The sequence below is a fragment of the Arachis hypogaea genome, chromosome 2, assembly GCF_003086295.3.
Source record: "Arachis hypogaea cultivar Tifrunner chromosome 2, arahy.Tifrunner.gnm2.J5K5, whole genome shotgun sequence".
Lineage (NCBI taxonomy): Eukaryota > Viridiplantae > Streptophyta > Magnoliopsida > Fabales > Fabaceae > Arachis > Arachis hypogaea.
Genome location: NC_092037.1, coordinates 71,518,096 through 71,524,095, shown reverse-complemented (window position 1 = coordinate 71,524,095; position 6,000 = coordinate 71,518,096). Strand labels below are relative to the sequence as shown.

The window sequence follows — 6,000 nt, the reverse complement described above, 5'->3', positions numbered from 1 at the left end:
ATTAATAAAAAAATTAAACTTTCATATGAAATAATAATTAAAAATCTTATTATTTGATTTTTTTTATCTATAGAGACTGGTCTTTTTAGTTGACGGAGATTTTTATCTTTTACAATTTTTCGGGAACGTAATTTGATTCTATAAATCTATAATTTATAATGTCATAACAAAATCGATATAATTTTAAAAGATTTATATTCCCATAATATTATTACGGATAAAATTACTAGTGTTAACTAAACATAAGATTAATAAACATCAATGCCTACAAATTACAGCATGATAATTATATTTTTGGACAAACCACCAAAATATCTAAAAAAAATTAAACAGTCACAAAGACTTAAAAATAAAAATAACAAAATATCTCCTAAACATATTAAAAATATGATAAAATAATTAAATATTAAATATATATTTTTAAAATAGTTTTAAAAATAAGATTTTAATAAAATCTTCTACGAATATAATTAGAAAAATAAAAATTATTCATCTTTAAGATTTAATAATATTACAGGCAAAAATGGAAAAGAGAGCGGTGTTTTTGAAATTTAATAATAAAAACTATTCATCTTTAAAATTTAATAATATTCATCTTTAAAATTAAAAAAATACATGTAAACCAATTCTATTGCAGTTTGATATTGATTTGAATTTTATCCGATTAGTTTAATCTCGGATTCAATTTGAAGAAATTGGCACTGAGATAGAGATGACAATGGGTCTCTATGGAGGCAGGGACATGCCCCCTTCCCTCGTCACCCATAATCCGTCCCGTCTCCGTCCCATCCTCATGACGGGTAACGGGGACTCCGTATCCATCGGAGATCAGAACCTTCGTGGATATCCACGAATATTTTGAAAAACTAAAAAAAATAAAAAAATAAAAAAATCTCAATTATCATTATAATCATAATCTCCATCACCAACACTAAAAAAATCCAAACAAAATCAATCATAAGATCCTAGTGGAATTTGCGGATAAAGGCTGGTCGCCAGAATCCTGGCTGGGACAGTTGGGGATGAAAGAACCAAGATCTCATCTGGTCTCCGCTCAAATACATGCTGGGATGGGATGGGATGCCAAGATTCCACTGAAATCCCACGAGATTGACTACTATGAAAGAAATTATAGAAACCATGACATAATTTGAGAAAGTTTATTCACAAATATGAAATTATACAAATATCTTCTATACATATAAATCGCTCAAAAAATGAGGTGCACACTCAAGTTTTTGTGCGACATAAATAGAGAAGTATAGTAACTGGTCATTTGAGGCATAGAAGATGAGGTATTAAATATATTCATTTGTGTAAGGCAACCAGAGCAATGTAATATTAACTGCTATTGCTACACTAATTTTGCATTGTTGTAAAAACTATGTCTTTTTTCGTTGGTGTTAATATTACTTTGCCATGGAATCCTCTTTTTCCTGGAACTCTTACAGAGTAAGTGACTAATCGTTGCAGGAGAGGTATGCCAGCTTAGTCATAAATTCACAATTTATATCCAAACAAAATCAATCAAACACTAAAAAAAATTGAAACCATAAACACTTTCATATCCATTCATCCAATTTAAAATCCACTCCAGTCAAATTCAACCACATACCAAATCCACTCCAGTCAAGTTTAACCACATATCAAACTAAACAATCAACTACATCAAACACCAATTTATATCCGACCTACCTAATTGAGATGAAAAAAAAATCTAAAACTGTTACCATTGCCTTGCACAAACTAGCCATCAACCATCTAAAACTTACAGATCTTCTGCAAACCCACTTCAACCTTCATAAAAAAAACACAGAAGCAGATTAAAACATAATCAAATCCTTCAAACATTCAAAAATTAATATTTTAAATATTCAATTATATTCCACATATTCTCAAAACAATAATAAAAAACTTCAAACATTTAATTTCAACTTCTTTTAGTCACTAGGCATTATTAAAAAAAAAACAAAAGCACATATATGAAGCAAAATCACAAGATAATTGTTTGGAATTCAAAGAAAATCACAGAAATTACAAAACATGAAATAAACAACAAATACTTCAAGTAAATAAAAATCACAGAAATTATGAGGTTAACTTACCGGAAAGAAATGCAGCCAACGATCTTGCTGGAGGCAGCGACGGAGACCGGACAGCCTTTGCCAAAGATGGTGACGCTTCAAGCTCCTCGTGATGATTCTGCATCCAGCGACATCAGTTCTCCTAGAGCGGGGTGTCAGGCGCGCGAGTGAGAGCAGATGAAGGTAGCAGATGGCGGTGAGAGGTCTAAGTGGAGGAGTGTCATGGAGAGAAGGAAAGAAAGAGAATCTAAGAGAATGAGGGGCACCCCATCGAGGAAGCAATAACAGTTCTTCCTTCTGCAGTGAGACAGTGACCTGAGGAGACGCGGGCGGCAGACGACGGCAAGAGTGGAGGAGGGAAGGAGACGGAGAAGGAGAGAATCAGAGTTTTAAGGGAAGGAAAGTGAAAGGCGACAGAGAGAAGAGGATAAGAAATTAGGGTTTCATAAGTAATATATATATATATATGCGGGTATTAAACGGATCTCTACGGGGTGGGACCTCACTCCCTGCTCCCGCCCCATTTGTTTTGCGAGTCCCCGTGCCCGTCCTCCACGGGTGAAAAAATATCCCCATCCCCATCCTCCGATGGGTAAATTCCCGTGGAAACTATCCCGTCGGGAAAAATTGCCATCCCTGGACTGAGATCAAATTGAACTTTCAATTTTTTTCAATGTTCTGAAAACCAAACCGGACAGATTGATTCAACCGAATTAACCAGAAACCAGGAACTTATTCGGTCCGGTTCAGGTATAAAATTGTTCTGTAAAAAATCGGAGAAAAAATTTGCCAAATTGGTGGTTAACCGGCGAACCGGAAGAATCGGCCAGGTTTCAGCAGGCATCAGTTCTCCCCCACAGGTAACGAAACGGCGTCGTTTGGCTTTAAAAAAAAAAGAAAGAAGGCTGAAGTCTGAAGAACACATTGCAGCCTCTTTCCAACCCTAAATCCCTAATATCTTCGAAGAACACTCCTGGACCTGGTCACCTCCCACTCCCAACCCTAATCTCTTTGAGGCTCGAGCTGCCTCCTACGAAGGACAACCGCCACCGCCAGAGCCAAGCGCAACTGTCGCGGGTCGTCGCCTCACTGTCGCATGTCATTGCCTCACCGTCGCGGGTCATCGCCATGTTGTCGTCACTGTCACCGAAGAGAGGTCGTCTGGCTCTAGCCTTCTGTTCTCTACTTCTCTTGCAGTTAGTTCTGGGGTTCTAGCTCTTCTTCTGTTCTTTCTGTTATCATTTTTTATTCTGTGCTTCTATTTTTTAATTTTTTAATTTTGTTTGTTATATGATTAATCATTCTGTAATGTTGAATAAATTTGATGTATGTTGAATTTTAGAATTCTGCTCTGTTCAATTTTTTTATCTTTTCAATTCTGCTCTGTTCAATTTTTTATTTTTTCAATTCTGCTCTGTTGAATGCCATATGAATTGTATGAACTATGAATTGATATATTGGTCTGGATTTTGGATTGCTGGCATTCTGAATTTAGATGGAATAGTCACAAAATGATCATCAACAACAACATAATGCTATACAAGAATCTCAGACAGGTTCCTCTCGAGGAAAATCTGACCCGGCTTGGGAATATTTCACTGTGAAGTATGATAAAAATCATAAGGCACAATATACATGTATCTTTTGTTTGAATACTTATAATGGAGGGGGATATATAGGATGAAATATCACCTTACGAAAATTCCTGGACAAATTAAAGTATGTAACAAAGTCACTAAAGAAGTTGAACTTCAATTCAAAAGGATTCTGATGGAAAACAAAAAATAAGATGGAAAAAAGAAAATTTGAGGAGGATTCTTATGGTGGGGAAGCACCTGCACAAGAGGCTGAATCACCTAACCCTGTACAAGCTGTTGTTCCTACAACAACGGGAGACAAAGGAAAGAGAAGAGCTATAGTAGCTACACAAATTAGAAGTTACTTTAAAGAAAGGACTACTCTAGGATCTCAACCAACTTTGAAAGTGTTTTGGCTAGTAAAGAAATTGTGTACAAGGCTAAGTTGGGACTTGCCAAATGGATCATTGATGCACGTTGATGAGCGGATAATTTGTACGCTTTTTGGCATTGTTTTTAGTATGTTTTTAGTGTGATCTAGTTAGTTTTTAGTATATTTTTATTAGTTTTTAGTTAAAATTCACTTTTCTGGACTTTACTATGAGTTTGTGTGTTTTTCTGTGATTTCAGGTATTTTCTGGCTGAAATTGAGGGACCTGAGCAAAAATCTGATTCAGAGACCAAAAAGGACTGCAGATGCTGTTGGATTCTGACCTCCCTGCACTCGAAGTGGATTTTCTGGAGCTACAGAAGCCCAATTGGCGCGCTCTTAACGGCGTTGGAAGGTAGACATCCTGGGCTTTCCAGCAATATATGATAGTTCATACTTTGCCCAAGATTTGATGGCCCAAACCGGCGTTCAAAGTCACCCTCAGGAATTCCAGCGTTAAACGCCGGAACTGGCACCAAAATGGGAGTTAAACGCCCAAACTGGCACCAAAGCTGGCGTTTAACTCCAAGAGGAGTCTCTACACGAAAATGCTTCATTGCTCAGCCCAAGCACACACCAAGTGGGCCCGGAAGTGGATTTTTATGTCATTTATTCATCTCTGTACACCCTAGGCTACGAGTTCTTTATAAGTAGGACCTTTTACTATTGTAGGAGAATTTTTTGATCACTTTAGATCTTAGATCAGGTCTTGGTTCTTCTGGTTCCCTCTCTGGGACCGAAGCCAATGATCACTCTTGTTCTTATGTATTTTCAACGGTGGAGTTTCTACACACCATAGATTAAGGTGTGGAGCTCTGCTGTACCTCGAGTATTAATGCAATTACTATTGTTCTTCTATTCAATTCCGCTTGTTCTTGTTCTAAGATATCACTTGTTCTTCAACTTGATGAATGTGATGATCCGTGACACTCATCATCATTCTCACCTATGAACGTGTGACTAACAACCACCTCCGTTCTACCTTCGATTGGGTGAATATCTCTTGGATTCCTGATACACGATGCATGGTTGATCGCCTGACAACCGAGTGCTCGCCTGACAAACGAGCCAGCCATTCCGTGAGATCAGAGTCTTCGTGGTATAGGCTAGAACTGATGGCGGCATTCAAGAGAATCCGGAAGGTCTAACCTTGTCTGTGGTATTCTGAGTAGGATTCAATGATTGAATGACTGTGACGTGCTTCAAACTCCTGAGGGCGGGGCGTTAGTGACAGACGCAAAAGAATCACTGGATTCTATTCCGACATGATCGAGAACCGACAGATGGATTGCCGTGCCGTGACAGGGTGCGTTGAACATTTCCACTGAGAGGATGGGAGGTAGCCACTGACAATGGTGAAACCCTTGCTTAAGCTTGCCATGGAAAGGAGGAAGAAGGATTGGATGAAGACAGTAGGAAAGCAGAGAGACGAAAGGGAAGGCATCTTCATACGCTTATCTGAAGTTCCTACCAATGAATTACATAAGTATCTCTATCTTTATCTTTATGTTTTATGCGTTTATCACCATACCCATTTGAGTTTCCCTGACTAAGATTTACAAGGTGACCATAGCTTGCTTCATACCAACAATCTCTGTGGGATCGACCCTTACTCGCGTAAGGTTTATTACTTGGACGACCCAGTACACTTGCTGGTTAGTTGTGCGAAGTTGTGTTTATGCCATGGTATTGAGCACCAAGTTTTTGGGGCCATTACTAGGGATTATTTGAGTTGAGAAAAGTATGGATCACAATTTCGTGCACCAAGTTTTTGGCGCCGTTGCCGGGGATTGTTGAGTTTGGACAACTGACGGTTCATCTTGTTGCTAGATTAGGTATTTTTTTTTCAGAATTCTTGAAGATGAATTCTAGAGTTTCATGATGATTTGTTGAAGTCTGGCTGGCTGAG

The 6,000-nt window shown here is 37.9% G+C and overlaps 1 long non-coding RNA gene across 1 annotated transcript; it reads right to left on the bottom strand.

Annotated features, from left to right (window-relative positions):
- Positions 1-1,544: 1,544 nt before the first annotated feature.
- LOC112747750 (uncharacterized) lies at positions 1,545-2,553 on the bottom strand. Its single transcript, XR_003174962.2, has 2 exons — positions 2,106-2,553; positions 1,545-1,797 (listed from the first exon to the last, which is right to left on the bottom strand). It is a non-coding gene; the product is annotated as an uncharacterized lncRNA (long non-coding RNA).
- Positions 2,554-6,000: the final 3,447 nt, after the last annotated feature.